Here is a 19,556-nt window from a genome sequence, read left to right on the forward strand (position 1 = left end):
ATAATTCCTGACTTTTCTTTGGTAGATGGATTCCCAAATACTTTATACTCTCAACATTTGTTTGGAATGGAATTTCTCTTTGTATCTCTTGCTGTTGCATTTTGTTAGTGATATATAAAAATGCCGAGGATTTATGTGGATTTATTTTGTATCCTGCCACTTTGCTGAAATTTTGAATTATTTCTAGTAGCTTTTTAGCAGAGTCTTTGGGGTTCTCTAAGTATACCATCATGTCATCTGCAAAAAGTGATAGTTTAATTTCCTCATTTCCTACTCTAATTCCTTGAATCTCTTTCTTGGCTCTTATTGCCGAGGCTAGCGTTTCTAGTACTATATTGAATAGTAATGGTGATAGTGGGCAACCTTGTATTTGTGCCCAATCTTGAGTTCATATTAGTCTGACCAGCCACAGTGGAAAACACTATATATACTTTGACTCTGACATAGTGATGTCATTTTAGTCCTATTCAAGAATGAAGGAAAACAAGCAACCAATTTTGGGAAGTGATAAAGAAAGTCTGTTTATAAGGTTATAAAATATAATTCTAGACAATAGCATTTCTACTTAAAGCCTTTTAATAAACATCCTCCTTAGTAGTCTCTTGACTACAAGTTTTGTTTCAAATTATCTCTGTTTTTCTTAGCAACAGTGGTTAAGTTCCTTATTCAGTTTGCTTTGCCAGTGGTTTGTTTGAATGAATGTCTGAGTTTGGAGGGGAGGAAAGGGAATCCAATAATTCACATTGAAAAAATAAATCAAGCTGCTTCAACCCAAAGTTATGCAATTTAATTTCTCTGCCTCCATAGAATAGGAAAGGCAGGGAAAATGCATTTATTAAAAGTCTACTATATGCTGGGCTAATATTATACTAAACACTTTTTTTTAAATCTTCAAAACAACCCTAGAAGGTAGGTGCTATTATTATTCCATTTTATGACTGAGGCAGAAAGAGACTACTTGACAGATTACCCAGCTAATAAATCCCTGAAATCAAATTTGAACTCAGTTCTTCCTAATTTGAGGTCCAGTTTTCTTTTTATTGCATCACTTCTAGACATCATTGACTGTCATGTTTAAGAGCAGTTAATAAAAATATGAACTTGGTCTCCTAACAAAATATTTGCAAAGATTCTTGGAGGAGGACAGGTCAGGTAATATTTGTATTATAGTCCCTGGGAGAGGGAGAGAGGAAGAGAGAAAAATTTTTGAATACAAAATCTTACAAAAAACAAATGTTGAAGGGCAGTTAGGCAAATCTCTCTGGGCAAATCATTTAACCCCTTAATCTAATTTTTTTTTTCCTGTAAAATAGGAATAATAGCAACTATCTCAAAGGGTAGATTTCAGAATCATCAGAAAAGAGATGATAATTAAATTTGTGGGAGTTAATGAGTTAATAAGTAAAATCATATAGACAGAGAATAGAATAGGATCCTGGACAGAACCCCTAGGGATACCTTTAGTTAGAGAATGTGATCTGGAAGAAGATTCAGCAAAGGAGTGAGTGGTCAAATAGGTAGGAGGAAGACCAGGAGAAAGTAGTATCCAATGTCCTAGAGAGTAAGGTATTGAGGAGAAAGTGATCAATAGTATCAAAAGCTCCAGAAAAATCTAGGAGAATTAAGACTGAGGCTTTTGAAAGTCAAGTCAACAAGTATGTATTAAAGACTTCTATATAACTGGCATGAGCTAAATGCAAAGAATTCAAATACAAATAGAAAAGTCATCCTTGCCATCAAGGAGCTTACATTCTTTTTTGTTTTTTTAAATTTTAGATAGTATTTTATTTTCCAAATACATGTAAAGATAGTTTTCAACGTTTGGTTTTATTATTATTTATTTATTTATTTGATGAGGCAATTGGGGTTAAGTGACTTGCCCAGGGTCATATAGCTAGGAAGTGTTAAATACCTGAGGTCACATTTGAATTCAGGTCTTCCTGACTTTAGGGTTAGTGCTCTATCCACTGTGCCACCTAGCTGCCCCTCAACATTTGGTTTTGTAAGACTTTGTGTTCAAAATTCTTCTCTCTCCCTCTCTCCCTCTCCCCAAGACAGCAAATAATCTGATATAGGTTAAACATGTACAATTTTAAAAACATATTTTCATATTTGTCATATTGTGCAAGAAAAATCAGACCAAATGGGAAAAACACATAAGAAAGAAAAAAAAAAACAAATAAATGAAATACTATGCTTTGATCCATATTCAGTCTACATAGTTCTCTCTGGATGAAGATGGCATTTTCTATCCTAAGTCTTTCGGATTGGCTTAAATCATGGCATTATTGAGAAGAGACAAGTTAAGCATCACATAATCTTGTTTCTGTGTACAATGTTCTCTTGGTTCTGAAGGGGTTTACTTTCTAATGTAATATTTGTGATTTCTCAGTTGTTCACCATCTACCAATACAGATTATAATAATATCTGTACCTTTTATAGTTACTAATAGAAACACAAAATGTTAAACATCTAGCATTTCAACCCAGTGGAATTCATTTGTTTGTTTAGATAAGCAATGGCTCCTGCAGCTTCTCAAGGCTGCATGGTGGTTTCAAATGTTTTTTGCTTCACGAACATCTTACAACAGCAATATAATTTGTTGCAAATTCACAGGATGATTTAATATACTGCTCATAATATTCTACTTACAATACCATTAAACATTTTTTTTTATTGTGATCCCTTTGGACCATCCTTTGCAAATCCTTTGCAAAAAATGAATCAGGCAATTGGAAGAAGGTTTAACAAGCAGAATATGTTGGCTTTGAAGACAGGAAACTTTGGTTCAATATCAGATCTGCTATTTCCTACTTTTGTAAGCTGGGGCCTCAGTTTCCTCATTTGAAAAGTGATCAGATTGTATAAGATTATAGGTATTCTTTTAATTATAGTCTTGTGATCCTTAAAAAAAAAAAAAGATTAAATAGTAACTAAGTTTTATAGAGAATCTAGTTGCTGCAAAGAAAGATGATTTCTTATCTCACAATTTTCAGTGCACCCATGATCTTAATAAATTAGCTGATTAAAGGATACATAGTGATTGTCATTTTTAGACTATTCAACAATTTTTTTTTTTAAATCAGGAACTTACTATATAAAAGATCTTGGTCTATGACTATGTACACAAGTCATTTTGATCAACTTCAGAGTGTCAATAATTCCTGCCCCTTCAATTAATTTTTTTTAATTAATAAAAGTAACTCTCTTTTTTTTTCTCATTTCAGTTGCTTTTTTCTTTTTTTTCCTGGTAACATCATGTGCTTGGTTAGGTAATAACACTATGAGCTTTGAGAAAAGGAAAAATAACATTGTCCCTAGTTTGAATGTTTATTTTGTAAGACAGAAAGCAAAAAGAAATAATCCAACATTGTCAGAGTTTGGTTCTTCATTCTGTTCTATGTACTCTGAGTAATGAAGAGAAATCTATTATGTCCTCCTCTCCCTATCAGTCAGTCATCTATACAAAACTTGTATTATGACTGGCTTGTAGTTTTCATTGTGGTATTGAAAAGAAGGTTTTCTCCAAAAGTTTCCTAGATTCTTTCTTGGGAAAGGATAACAAAGACTTACATGTGCTGATAAAAAAAAAAAAAAAGCAAGAGGAACCTTGAATCCAGAGAGAGAGAATCTGCCAATGAAATGTACAAATGATGGCCCCATCATATATGTATTTCAAGAATATCTTTTAACAGAAGGAATGTAATCAGAGCAAGCCAGAATGAAATAAACTGGGGATTTGTTTGGGGATGATGGGAGAGAGAAAGTTAAATCAAGATGCTCCAATTTATCAATGCTTTTGTAAATTGTGCCCAAACTGGGCACCATACTTCAGAGATGCTCTGAAAAGAAGAAAATACAGAGGAATGAATACTTCCTCATTCCTGGAAGCTCAGCTTCTTTTAATGATTTATTTCTGCTTTTTTGTCTCTTAGAAGTGACTACTTATTGATATATTTATAAATTTTATATAATTATATTGTATATTACATTTTTATGTAAAAATACAAGGTATAATATATGTTGTAATGCGGGAGCCACCTGATAGTGGCTGCTGGAGATCCAACCCAGACTTGCAGAGTAGAACCAAGAGAACATTTTACATAGCAACAGCAAGATTATGAGATGATCAGTTGTGATGGATTTGGCACTTTTCAGCACTGGGGTGATTCAGGCCAGTTCCAATAAATATGATGGAGAGAGCCATCTGCATCCATAAGGAGGACTATGAGGACTGAATGGGTATCACAACTTAGTTTTTTCACCTTTTTGATGTTGTTTGCTTGTTGTTTTTAAATTTTTTTTTCCTTTTTAAATCTAATCTTTCTTGTGCAGCATGATAAACATTAAAATATATTTAGAAGAATTGTACATATTTAACCTATATTGGATTACTTACTATCTAGGAGACAGGGTAGAAGAAAGGGTGGAAGAAAAATTTGGAACACAAAGTTTTGCAAGGGTGAATGTTGAAAACTATCATTGCATATATTTTGCAAATAAAAAGCCATTATTAAAAAAGAAATATAGCTAGAAATTCATAGACGTTGATAATGGAGAAAATGATATTTTAAAATTTTAACACGATGAATGGATGACAAAGCAGAAACACATAAGTGCAATGGATATTCTAATGCCATAAATTCTGATTCCATAAAAGTGGAATAGTGGAAAAAGCAACAGATTGAGAACCATAGACTCAGCACTTTTTGTTTTTTATTAAATCTAAGATACATAAACAAAAGTGCTGGGCTCTCCCCTTCAGAAAGCAAAGGTGGACACCTAGTGGTCCTCTTACGGTATTGCATACGCATGTGGTCTGTAGCAGACAATGGTGGAAATAGTGTCAAGAGTTTTGAATGACAAAATAAGGAATCTGACCTTTTGTAATTGGGGAACGATAGAAAAACCAATGAAAACCTCAATAGCAGCATGGAGGTTTTTAGTTGGAGCCAGGAAGACTTGAGTTGCAATTCCACCTAGAATTTGCTTAGCTGGATGCCCATGGACAAGTTACTTAACTGCTCTCTGCTTCAAGTTTTCTCCTTTGTAAAATTAGGATGATAATTGCACATGCCTTCTGGGGAAGTTATGGGAATCAAGTGAAATAATATGTATAAAGGACTTTGAAGCCTTAAAGTGCTATATAAAAGCTAGTTATTATATACATGTTTATATATATATATGTATATACACAATACATATGAATGAGAGAAAGAGCTTTCCTAGGGCGGTGGCAATGGGAAAGGAGAGGGAGGGACTAATGAGAGATACTCTGGGATCAGGAGCAACAGAATTTGTTAGGTTGGAATGCATGCTTCTTGAGAGTGGTGATCCCTTTACATTCTTCTACTTGTAACCCTCACATTTAATAAAACCCAGCTTCTTAAACTGTGTTTTGCCCTGTATCGAGTTTCATAAATGGATGTGGGGGTTGCAAAATTATTATTTATTACCAATAAATGTTTGATTTATATATCTATTTTATATACCTATATACCCAGGTATGGAAAATGTTTAAGAAGACCTGTAATCAAGTGCTTGGTAAATAAATGCTCTTGGAATGGGGGGGAGGGTGGAAGTGAGAGGAGAGAATAGGATAATAGGATTATAGAACTCTAACTGGAAGGGATTTTAAAGATCATTTAATCCAATCCCATCATTTGATAGATGAGGCAACTGAGGCCCGGGGAGGTTAAGTGATTTTCACAAAGTCATACAACTTAAAAACATCTGAGGTAGAATTTGAACCTGGGTCTTCATGCCCCATTCATTTCCTTTCTGCCTCTTATGAATGGGGAGAACAGATGTAACTGATATAGAAATCTTACTTCTACACTTTTGACCGAGTTTGATTTTCTTGCTGCGTGAGGCAGAAACCGGAGCGGGCTCCCTATTCTAATTTAGAGGAGGAAAATCCAGAGGGAGGGGTGCTCCTTCGGAATTAGCATCCTCTTGAGGAAACTGTGGAGTAGGGATGCTTGCTCTCGGGATGCAGAAGACGGCTCGACTGGGTTTGCTTCTTTGTTCTTTCCATTTTCCCATCCCGTATTGAGTGATTTATTACTACTCCGGGGCAGTACGCCGGTAGCATAGAGGTAAAAGGCGTTCCCGAGTTTGTGGCCTGGGAATTTGGGGAGAGCAGGAATGGGCCAGGAAGTCTGACTGGGCCTCCTGGGGTTGGAGGTCGGAGCGCCTCCCTGTCACTTGACAAGGAAATCTGGCATCTGCTTAGGGGAGGCTCCTCGCCCTTGCCCCAGAGGGGAAGACTGGCGGATGTTTTCATCAATTCCAGTGTCCCTGGAAGGCAAGTGCTGCTAGCCGTGGAAGCTCCGGGGGAGAGTGGGAGCCAGAAGCGGGGTGGGGGAATGAAGGAGAGGTCAGCTCTTCCCAGCCTAGCTAGGACTGGGGGCAGAGAAGTCTGGGAAACGCTGCGGAGCTGCCTAAGGAGAGAGAATCCAGGAAGAACATTCGGGTCATTGGCTGGCAGGAGGGAAGCTGGCTGGGTCCGGGCGGCTTCCCACGCCTACCTAGCAAGGAGAAGAGACCGGGGCTATCCCGGGATAAAGGGCGGCTGCAAAGGACGAAGGGTCTTCCAGGGAACCCCTCAGGAGCCCATGGCCAGAGCTGATCAGCTCCAGGACTTCGGGCAGCCCATGCTCCCTGACCGGAGACTCGATCCAGGACGCATTCCCTTGGACCTAGTTGGGGAGGTCCGTGCCCAAGACTAGCCAGGGTTGGATTCCTAGGGGGACGGCTGCACGCCCCGAGGGGGCGTAGGCCCTGGAAGAAGGGGCGGCCGCGGAGTGGGCGTAGGGGAACCAGGAGATTGGAAGCCCTGAGCTCCCGGGGGGGGGGGGGGCAGGGGGAGCCAGTTGCCTGCTTCATGCATGGGGGCCGTGGGGGCTGGCACCGCTTCCGGGCCTTACACCCCAGCAGCGGTCGGCAAGTCCGGGACCCCTCGAGCAGCCGGAGCAGCAGCCACTGGAGCAGCTTCAGCAGCAAAAAAGGATTGATTGTCATTGGGTAAGTCCAAAGGGCAAGCCTTAGCTGTTTATCCTGGAGCTGGGGCAGGGCAGGAGATTAGAGGCCTCCAGGATTTTTTTCCTCCGCAGATATGGTTTTAGGGTTCCGGGAGGGTGGATTACCTTTCTACTGGGTTTTGTAAACATGTAAACGGTCTCATCAATACATTCCGTAGATATTTAACATAGGAATACAAAGATTTGTTCTTAAAACGTTTTCCTGAATGAAAAGATTTCATTTGTCTAGAGCACAGCATTCTCTCCTTACAATGCATTTATATTGTTGTAAAAAGGAACTGGAGCTGTGATTTCATTGATATAGGGAACTTCCCATTGGAAAAACTCCTCATAAGCATGCAGATCTGCACCTTCCCTCCATTTTTACTGTCCCTTTTTAGAAGCATTGCCTAGAGGAACTAAGACATTTAGCGACTTTCTCTGGAGTACAGAAAGCCAGGATAAGTCCAAGGTAGGACTTTAAACCAGATCTTCTTTCCAAATGAAGTCAACTTTTAACCACTGTATCAACTGCTTATTTATACAATTTAGGTAAATTAAAAATGCTCTGGATTAGATAATATCTCCCTTTTTATGGTGGCAGCTTTCAGATATCCGCTATGTATGGGAATCAGAGAATGAATCCAGAGAGATCAAAATCTAGATTAGAGCTGTCAGGGACCTTCAAGACCATCTAAATGCTTCATTTTACACCTGAAAAATTAAGGGAAATGATTTTCTCCAGCTCTGGAGGTAGTAAGTAGGTAGTAAATGCTTCCTCTCATTTAGTAGATGATGAAACTCTTCTCTATGAGGAGGGAACTGAGGGAGCAAACCAGTCCTGTTACAGACAAAGGAAGCTGAAGCCCAAGATTTCACAACAACCTAGTTTTCCTGATGCAGGTTAGAACACTGGGTTTGAAGTCTGGAAGACCTGAGTTCATTTGAGGCCTCAGATCACTTATAGACCATTTAATTGTGAGGAGAATGTGAAATATTTGTAAAGTAGTTAGCATAGTACCTGGCACAGAGTAGGTGTTATGTAAATGTTAGCTATTATCAATTTGATGTTGCTTTCACTGTGTTATATATGTAGAGAGTGGTAGTCCTGGGAAAGGAGTGCTTAACAAAAGCATTTGATCTTTAAAGTTCTTAGAATCATAGGATTATAGATTTAGGGTAGGATGGATTTTAGCAATTATGTATTTCGAACCCCTCATTTTGCAGATGAGGGAACAGGTCTCTAGAGTAGTTTGTTCAAAGTTAAAAGTTACTAAGGAGAAGAGTCAAGTTTAAACCAGATGGACTGACTTGAAATTTATCACGCTGCCTCACTTGTCATGTCATGCTAATTGTATTTCTATATGATGAATGGGTAAGGCATGGTGCCAGAAACCATGCTAAGCACTGGGGATAGAAAAGAAGAGGTAAAAGACAGTTCTTGGCCTCAGGATTTGGGGAAGATCCTACTAATACCTCCCCCCCTCCCCCGCCCCTTACTCTATCCTGCCCCCTCCCCTGTATTGGGGTGGGGCATAATTCCTTTGAATAGCTTGCTCAAGGTTGGCATTAATTGAGAAGTAAATAACTTTAATGAAAGTTCAAGTCCAGCTCTTCATCTTAATATTTATTCTCTCATTAATTATTAACCAATCAGATTTGAATTTCATCTTTCTGAATGATCTAAGAAAGTGATGGTTAAATAATCATCCTTTTACTAAAATGCTGGCATTATTAATAAAATGATTAATTATTCAAAAATTATGTTTCTTGAACCTTTCTAAATGCTATAGACTCTCAATCTAAACTTATCACAACACAGATTCTAGCTATGCCAGCAAATAATAAATGTAAAAGCAACTAGATGGAAAGAATGCTGGACCTGGAGTCTGAAGGACCTGAATTCAGATCCAGAGTCAAGATAATTAGCTGTGACCCTAGGCAAGTCACTTAATCTCAAAACTTCCCCATCTTTAAAATGGGGATAATAATAGCACCTGTCACTCAAGTTCATTGTGATTGATAAAGCATTTTGCTCTAGTAAATGCTAGTGGTAGTGGGGATGATGATGATGGAGATGTTCTGGTTACAATTATCAAGTTAAGATCAGGTGGTGGTTCTAACTCACTTTGGAGAAGAATATTGCAAGATCATCTATGAAATAACTTTATGCCACTTAAAGATTGTTCATTGAAGTGTGGTAGGGCCATGACCAGTGTTAGTGAAATCATAGCTTCTTTGTAGTCCTGGAGTGAGCCATGAGTATCTTTCAGCCTCAGCTTCACCCTGTTGATCTTGGATAGGTCACTTAAGTGATTATCTGGTGCCCAGTCTAGAACTAGTAGGTTTTTTGGGCTGAAAGATATGGTGGATCGTCTTATCCTAGCAGCCTTTTCAACTTGGTTAGATTAACCTTTTGTGGGCATAATCTTTCAAACTCAGATGACTTCTCTGCTCCTTAATGGGATACAAGGGTACAACTTTTAGAGAAAGAATTTGCAGCTATCATATGATAATAATGGTTAGCCTTTACATAGCACTTTAACTTTTGCAAAGCATTTACAAATATATTCAATATTGAACATGTATAACGGCCCCTTAATATTTGTGAATGCATAAATAATAACAGGTGACAGGACATATAGTGAGAGAGGGTCAGCCTTAGAATCAGGAAAACTTGGCTTTAAGTCTTGCCTGTGACACAGAGTTCCCTTTGTAACCAGCAGCAAGACACGTAAATTCTTAGTGTCCCCAGGTGCCTCTCTGAGATTAAGCAATAGAGCAGATGCTGATATTCTTCAAGAAGAGGTTTCATTCCCAGAGTTTCCTTCAATCCATGTTGACATTTCAAGTTGAGATGGTTATTAATAATATTAATATCAACAATAATATATTATCACTAATTTTAATAATTATAATTAATTATAATAATATTATTATCATTATTATGATCTATCTGCATGATTAGCTATAACAAGAGACAAGTGTTCTTTTCTAGCACTTAGATGCTAGCTTAAAAATAAAGAATTCATTACACTCTTCATAGATATTTCCTAGATTGATTTGAATTTCTGTAATGTGATCCAAAATGTCTTCTAACTTAGTAATAGCTAGCATTTTTATAACACTCAAGATCTGTAGCACTTTACACATATGATTTCATTTGATCCAATGAGATAGGTGCTGTTATTATTCCCATTTTATAGATGGTGAAATTAAAGTAGAGGTTAAATGACTATCCTAGGTCATAGAGCTAGTAAATATTTGAATCTAGATTTGAACTCAGGGATTTGTGACTCTGGGTAGAGCATTAGCTCTCTGGAAATGTCTTTCTACTAATTGATTAGTCAACAAGCATGTATTAAATATCTACTATGTGCTCAGCACTATTTTAAGTACTAAGGATACACATATGCATATGTATACACATATACAAAAGTTTTAAGTTATCAGAGCTTTAATAGATTAAGCTACAGCTTTTATAATTTAAAGATTTTTGAGATACTTTATATAAAGAAAATATATGTAAATAAATAAAAAGTAGTTTGGGAAGAAAGATGCTAATTTCAGGGACCAGGAAAGGCTTCATCATTAGTATTTAAATATTTAGTTGAATGTCCCATGTGCGCCATGTAAAAGCAGTTTAAATTCTGGCAATGTGAATTTATAATCTACAGTCAATAAAACAATATTCATTAATAAGTACACAAATACCTCCATATGGATTTCCTGTACTTCAAAAACTGCCTGAATTACCTACCAGGGTGGTTTCTAAATGAAGAAAAGGAAGGGGAAAAATCTTAGTCCTAATTCAATAATTGGGTCTTAATAAAGGAGAGAATTATTTCTTTCACTTGTGTCCACTTTCTATATTCTTATTTAATATACTTGTCATCTCTTATTGGAATGGAAATTCCTTGAGGGCAGGGATTGTTTTTGCTTTTTCTTTGTATTTTCAGGACTTAATACACATAGAGATATTTTATTAATATAGGAATAAGTGCTATTAACATAGGAGCATATATTTAATTTTATTAGTAAAGGAAACTCCCAGGTAAGGAATCTAACTTATCCAGCCAATGAAAGCTGGCACAATTTATAGTCTTGGAGAGCTGCCTAAAGCAAGTGATTAAAGCAAGAATGTGACAAAAGGAGAATTGAAACCCAGGTTTTTCTGACTTTAAGGAGAACTCTCTCTCCACAGTACTATATGGTCTCTCCATAGATAAATGCTTCTTAATGAATACTTATTGATTCATTGTGAAATGTAGAGAACATTTCCTAGAACGTTTTCTATAACTGTTTAATTCCACAACTATTTCTAAACTTTCAACTACAAGAAATTCAGTAATTAGGAGATTAAATATCATTAATAGTTTGTATTGCCTTGTTAAAGGATCATAGATTAAGACCTGAAAAGGACTTTAAATTAGACTTCAATTCTCTCATTTTATGGAGGAGTAAGTTTGTCTAAGGTCACTTAGATAGGAAATAGTAGAACCAGGTCCTTAAATGAAGTCCTTTGACTCCAAATCCAGTGGATATTTTTTCTGTGATCCCATTTTAATTCCCAATGAATTGAAGGTATAATATCCAAATCACTTTATTTTTAAATGACTTTTAATATTTTAGTCTGTCAATCAGTAAATATGTATTAGTGCTAATTATGTGCCAGGCACTGTGCAAAGCTCTGCAGGTATAAAAAGAGACAAGACGGGCATCTTGGAACTCACAGTTTAATGGAGGAGAAAACAAGCAAAAAAGATATACAAATAAGTTAATGTAGAGGATAAATGGACAACAATTAACAAAGGAAAGGGACTAAATTAAAAGGGTGTGGAAAAGGCTTCCTATAGAAGATGGACTTTTAAGTGGGAATTAAGGAAAGCCAGGGCAGCTACATAGATGGAGTGCTGGACATAGAGTAAGGAAAGTTCATCTTTCTAAGTTCAAATCTGTCCTCAGAAACTTACTAGCTGTGTGACCCTGGGTAAATCAATTAAGCCTATTTGTCTCAGTTTCCTTATCTGTAGAATGAGTTGGAGAAAGAAAAGGGAAACCATTCTAGTATCTTTGCCAAGAAAACCCCAAATGAGATCACCAAAAATCAGACATGAATGGAAAGGACTGAACAACAAGACAACAACAACAACAACAAAAAATAATGAAAGCTAGGAAGTGCAGATAAGAAGGGAGAGCATTTCAGGTGTGGGGGACCACCAGAAAAGAGGCTTGGAAAAACAGATGGAGCATATTGTTCTTAATCTGGCACTGATTATAGCTAATGTCTTATTTATGTGTTTATATTTTATTTTTATTTATGTTTTTTTTAATTTGTTTTATATTATATTCTTTTAGGCATGAGGCTTGCCTTAAATTGAAGTTTAAGAATTTATGTTTATTGAGGCAGCATACTGGTCATTAGGGATAGTATGTTTTAAGGCCCTTGCTAGGGACATCTTACTTGTTTAAAGATAAGGACAAGCAAAGTGTACATGAAATGAACACAGTGATTTGGAGGTGGGACAGGAACATAACAACTAGGGATCCAAAGAGAGATGGCACCTAAGCTGAGCCTTAAGAAGAGTTTCCAGTTCCAAGAGACAGAATGGAAGGGGCAAAATTGAAGACATGAAGGACATAGCCAGTGGGAGGGCTTGAGGGTGAATGATGAAATGTCATGTATGCAGAAAATCTAGTGAGCTTGGATGCAATGTAAAGTACACGTTGGGAAGTACAACATATGTAAGCAGCCTAGCAAGGTAACCATGGAGCAAGACTGGGATGAGTTCTAACTGTTAAAGAGAAGAATTTATATTTTATTCTAGAGGTGATGAACACCTGAAGGGTGGGAACTTAGTTGGAACTGGGTTTTTAAAGGTGAGAAATGTGGCAGTTGTGTGGATATTAGGTTAAAGAATGGAGAGAAAATGGACCCAGGGAGAAAAATTAGTAGACTATTGCAATAGTCAAAGAGATAAATGAAGGGATTAGGCTGGCTTACTGGGAAAAGGAGAATAAAGACAATCCATGTTGAGGATATTAATTCAATAGGATTTAGAAGCTAATTAGATATTGGGAATGAAGGAGAGTGAAAAGTCTAGAATGACTCCAAGGCTATAGACTTGGATGGTTAAAAGAATGATGATTTCTTCAACATAAATTGAGAAACTTGAAAGAAGGGTAGGTGAGTTTAGGGGGAAAGAAAACAAGTTCTTTCTTGGAGCTGTTGAGTTTGGTATTTCTAGAAGAGGTACATTCTGGTGGAGATGTCCAGCAGTCTACTGGAGATGACAAAGGCAGAGCATGTACTTGGTAGTCCTCTAGATAAGAATTAAACTTTTTCGACTCGACCTCTTTCCCCCCCCCCATTTTATATTACCCCCAGTATATGGGTATAAAAATAGGTACATACATCAAACACTGATAATAAATCATAATTTATGACTCCCACATTCATTTACAAGACTAGATTTAGAGTCATAAATCACAGTTTAAGAAACTGGGGTCTATATTGTGTGCATTTTATTTCCATAAAAAATCATAGACCTCCCATAGCATTGGCAACTATTAGTACATACTGACCAAGAATTTAACTGGAGTTAAACTGAAGTTTTCAGAAGGTTCAACAAAAGGACATTTAATTATTAACAATGAATGCATTCCAGTGGACAAGTACTTTATTCCATGACTTAAAAGGTATTTTTCAATTACCATTTTTTCTTAAATAATCATATTTTTGTGTGTGTTAATAAAGAGGCAGCATGATGTAATGAGTAGAAAATTGGCCTCATACAGAAAGGCCTAGGTTCTAATCTTGCGTCTAATATATATTAATTGTGTGCCTCTGAGAAAGTTATTTACACCTAGTGCTTATCCCATACTCATCTCTAAGAGTATAAATTTTTTTCCATGCTGTTTTTTTTCTTTTTTTAATTATTATAACTTTTATTGACATCACATATGCATGGGTAATTTTTTACAACATTATCCCTTGCACTCACTTCTGTTCTGACTTTTCCCTTCTCACCCTCCACCCCCTCCCCTAGATGGCAAGCATTCTTATACATGTTAAATATGCTATAGTATATCCTAAATACAATATAAGTGTGCAGAACCGAACAGTTCTCTTGTTGCACAGGAAAAATTGGATTCAGAAGATAAAAATAACCTGAGAAGAAAAACAAAAATGTAAACTGTTCACACTCATTTCCCAGTGTTCCTTCTCTGGCAGCAGCTGATTCTGTCCATCATTAATCAATTGGAACTGAATTAGATCTTCACTTTGGTGAAGATATCCATAAGAATACATCTTCATACAGTATTGTTATTGAAGTGTATAATGATCTCCTGGTTCTGCTCATTTCACTCAGCATCAGTTGATGTAAGTCTCTTCAAGCCTCTCTGTATTCCTCCTGTTGGTCATTTCTTACAGAACAATCATATTCCATAACATTCATATACCACAATTTACCCAACCATTCTCCAATTGATGGGTATCCATTTATTTTCCAGCTTCTAGCCACCACAAAAAGGGCTGTCACATTTTGGCACATACAGATCCCTTTCCCTTCTTTAGTATTTCTTTAGGATATAAACCCAGTAGTAATAATGCTGGATCAAAGGGTATGCACAGTTTGATAACTTTTTGGGCATAATTCCAGATTGCTCTCCAGAATAGTTGAATTCATTCACAATTCTACCAACAATGCATCAGTGTCCTCCAACATTCATCATTATTTTTTCCTGTCATCTTAGCCAATCTGACAGGTGTGTAGTGGGTTCTCAGAGTTGTCTTAATTTGCTTTCTCTGATCAATAGTGATTTGGAACACTCTTTCATATGAGTATAAATAGTTTCAATTTCATCATATGAAAATTGTCTGTTCATATCCTTTGACAATTTATCAATTTGAGGATGTCTTGATTTCTTATAAATTAGAGTCAATTCTCTATATATTTTGGAAATGAGGCCTTTATCAGACCCTTTAAACCTGTAAAACCTGTAAACCTGTAAAAATGTTTTCCTAGTTTGTTACTTCCCTTCTAATCTTGTTTGCATTAGTTTTGTTTGTACAAGGGTTTTTTAATTTGATATAATCAAAATTTCTATTTTGTGATCAATAATGATCTCTAGTTCTTCTTTGGTCACAAGTTTCTTCCTCCTCTACAAGTTTGAGAGGTAAACTATCCTATGTTCCTCTAATTTATTTATAATCTCATTCTTTATGCCTAAATCAAGGACCCATTTTGATCTTATCTAGGTGTATGGTGTTAAGTGTGGGTCCATGCCTAATTTCTGCCATAATAATTTCCAGTTTTCCCAGCAGTTTTTGTCAAATAATGAATTCTTATCCCAAAAGCTGGGATCTTTGGGTTTGTCAAACACTAGATTGCTACAGTTATTGACTGTTTTGTCCTGTGAACCTTACCTGTTCCACTGAACAACTAATCTATTTCTTAGCCACTACCAAATGGTTTTGGTGACCGCTGCTTTATAATATAGTTTTAGATCAGGTACAGCTAGGCCACCTTCATTTGATTTTTTTTTCATTAATTCCCTTGAAATTCTCTACCTTTTGTTTTTCCATATGAATTTTGTTATTATTTTTTCTAGGTCATTAAAATAGTTTCTTGGGAGTCTTATTGATTTGCACTAAATAAATAGATTAGTTGAGGGAGTATTGTCATCTTTATTGTATTTGCTCAGCCTATCCAAGAGCACTTAATATTTTTTCATCTATTTAAAGCTAACTTTATTTGTGTGGAAAGTATTTTGTAATTTTGCTCATATAATTCCTGACTTTCCTTTGGTAAATAGATTACAAAATATTCTATGCTATCAACAGTTATTTTGAATGGAATTTCTTTCTTTTGGTAGATAGATTCCCAAATATTTTATGCTATCAACAGTTATTTTGAATGGAATTTCTCTTTGTATCTCTTGCTGTTAGATTTTGTTGGTGATGTATAGAAATGTTGAGGATTTATATGGGTTTATTTTGTATCCTGCAACTTTGCTAAAGTTGTGAATTATTTCTAAAAGCCTTTTAGTAGAATCTCTGGAGTTCTCTAAGTATACCATCATATCATCTGCAAAGAGTGATAATTGGGTTTCCTCATTACTTACTCTATTTCCTTTAATGTCTTTCTCAAGTCTTATTGATGAGGCTATATTTCTAATACAATATTATATATTAATGATGATAGTAGGCAACCTTGTTTTACTCCTGATCTTACTGGGAAAGGTTCCAGTTTATCCCCATTACATATGATACTTACTGATGGTTTTAAATATATGCTCCTGACTATTTAAAAAAAAAAGTCTATTTATTCCTATACTCTCAAGTGTTTTTATTAGGAATGGATGTTTTATTTTATCAAATGCTTTTTCTGCATCTATTGAGATGATCATATATTTTTTGTTAATTTGGTTATTGACATAGTTATGCTAATAGTTTTCCTAATATTGAACTAGCCCTGTATTCCTGGTATAAATCCTGCTTGGTCATAGTGTATTATCCTGGGAATGATTTTTATAATCTTTTTGCTAATATTTTGTTAGGATTTTAGCATCAATATTCATTAGGGAGATTGGTCTATAATTTCCTTTCTCTGTTTTCAACCTACCTGGTTTAGGTATCAGTGTCATGTCTGTGTCATAAAAAGAATTTGGTAGGACATTCCCTATTTTTTCAAATAGTTTATAAAGCATTGGAGTTAATTGTTCTTTAAATGTTTAGTAGAATTCACATGTAAATCCATCTGGTCCTGGGGATTTTTTCTTAGGGAGTTGATTAATAGCTTGTTCTATTTCTTTTTCTAAAATGGGATTGTTTAACCTGTTTATCTGGGCAAGCTATATTTTTGAAGGTATTCTTCCATTTCATTTAAATTATTGAATTTATTGGCATAAAGCTGGGCAAAGTAATTCCTAATTATTGCTCTAACTTCCTTTTCATTAGTGGTGAGTTCTCCCTTTTCATTTTTAAGCAATATCAATATTTTGATAAAAAATAAGCAATATTTAGATGGTATGCCACTTGGTGCGTATATGTTTAATATCAATATTATTATATAATATATAATATACAATACAATTATCTTAATATATAATATATTAAGAATTTGCAGATTTTATCTAAGCCTTTCATTTTATAGACAAGGAAATTGCGACATCCAGAGAGGCTAAGCAACTGTTCAAAATCACACACAAAATTAATAAGGCTACTAAAATCTTAATCTAAGTTTAGAGTTGACCAGATTTTCCCCATTCCTACCTTGCAGAAAATTCCTTGTTACCTCTTTTTCCTCTTTCCTTTCCCTTCCCCCCATCTCAATCCTCCTCTCTCCCCCCTCCTCCCCATGGCAGTTGGGGTTAAGTGGCTTGTCCAGGATCACATGGCTAGAAAGTGTTAAGTTTCTGAGGTATTTGAATTTGAGTCCTCCTGACTTCAAGGCTGGTGTTCTATCCACCCTGCCATCGAGCTATCCTACTCCTTGTTACTTTTAAGAACAAATTGAAAAATCCTATATGGCATTTAAAGCCTTTTTTCCTTTGTATCTTTCCGGTCATGTTATATTTTATTCCCTGACACAACACTATATGATTCAACTGTTCACATTGGCCTAATTACCATTACTTCTTCTTCATTGTGTGTTTGCACCCACTCCATGCCTGGAATACCCTCTTTCATCATCTTGACCTCCTAGTGCTTTGACCTCCTTAAAGAGTTGCTTTAAAACCTGCCTTTCACAGAATGCCTTTCATGATTTCCCCAGGTGCTAGTGCCTTTTCTGAAATTGTTGTTGCTCAGTCATATCTGATTCTTTGTGAGCTTGTGTGGGATTTTCTTGTCAAAGATACTGTAGTAGGTTAACCATTTCCTGCTCCAGTGGTTTAAGGCAAGTAGAAATTAGTTGACCAGTGTTTGAGCCCACATTTGAACCCCCAGGTCTTTCTGACTCTGGATCTGGCACTCTATTCACTGAGCTACCTATTTGTCTTTCTGAAAATACCACATGTTGTCTCCTGTATTAGAGTATGATCTCCTTGAATGTTTTTGCAGGGAGGATGTTTTTGCCATCTCTAATATTTAACCCAGTGCCAGGTACATAGTCAAGCAATTGATACATGCTTATAGATTAATCACTTGATTAATTGATTTCAACTACATTATGCTGGGAGTCCTGAAAAGTAATGGGAGAACATCTAGTCATGAAATCAGCTTCATACCTTTCCTAATGAAAGAGTTATCAAGTATGGGTTACTAACTCTGGGATGGGATGGTGTAATGGATCAAACCCATCCTGGGAATACCATTTCAGTTTTTGATATTTAGTGGAAACTCACATGTCTGAGGAACAAGACTTTTATTCTATTAGGTCTTAGTGTCTTGCTGAATATAAACTTCATTTTTTTTTGTTGTTCAAACATGCTTTTGTTTTTGCTTGATGAATATTCTTGTGGAATGATCACAGCAAAACTCCTCATTCCAATGAAATTACTACAAAATTATTTTAGCGAGTTAGAAAAAATAATAAGAAAATCCATTTGGAAGAATAAAAAGTCATGAATTTCCATGATACTAATGAAAAAAATATATAAAAGAAGGAGATTCAGTAATATTAGGCCTTAAATTAAATTATAAGTTGGTAAATACCAAAACTATCTAATTTTGGCTAAGAAATAGAAAGGTAGATATGTGGAACAGAATAGACATACATTTCACAATAGTAAAGGACTATAGTAACCTTGTGTGTGACAAATGGAAAGATTTACATTTTTGGGATAAGAAATCATTATTTGGTAAAATAGTTGGGAAAGCATGAAAGCAGTTTGGCAAAAATTTGCATAGACCATTATGTTAAACCATGTACTAAGATAAGGATAAAATGGATATATACTATAGATAAAAGGAAGGTATCACAAGAAAATCAGAAGGCTATGAAACATATTATTTATCAGGCTCATGGGTAGGAGAATAATATATGAAGAAACAAGAGATGTAGAGAATTGAGGGAGAAATGTATGATTTCAATATTGTTTAAAAGTTATTATCCAAATAAAATCAACTAAACTAAATTAGAAGTAAAGTAGAAAATTGGAGGAAAACTTCCACAGACAACCTCTCAGATATGCAAAGAATTTTGTCAAATTTTTAAGAATAAAAAGCATTCTTCAATTGACAAATGGTCAAAGGATATGAAGAGGATGTTTTTCAATGAAGAAATCAAAATATATATAGTAATGTGAAAAAATGTTCTAAATAATTACTGATTATAGAAATACAGATTAAAACTACTTTGAGATATTATCTTACTGATTCAGGCCTATTCTTGTGATAACGAAAGCCATCTGAGTGGATTACACCACAGCATTTCACTCTTTTTGTTATGGTTTGCTTGAATTTTATTTTATTTCTCAATTTTTTAATCTGATGTTTCTTGTACAGCAGGATAATTGTATAAATATGTATTACTATTTAGACATATTTATTACTATTTTGGATTTAACATATATTTTACCATGTT

The 19,556-nt window shown here is 35.6% G+C and overlaps 1 protein-coding gene across 1 annotated transcript in view; it reads left to right on the forward strand.

The window, feature by feature from the left end:
- The window catches only part of FAM149A (family with sequence similarity 149 member A), a 72,952-nt gene that overhangs the window by 21,571 nt on the left and 31,825 nt on the right, over nt 1-19,556 (forward strand).

The sequence above is a fragment of the Sminthopsis crassicaudata genome, chromosome 6 (assembly GCF_048593235.1).
Source record: "Sminthopsis crassicaudata isolate SCR6 chromosome 6, ASM4859323v1, whole genome shotgun sequence".
Lineage (NCBI taxonomy): Eukaryota > Metazoa > Chordata > Mammalia > Dasyuromorphia > Dasyuridae > Sminthopsis > Sminthopsis crassicaudata.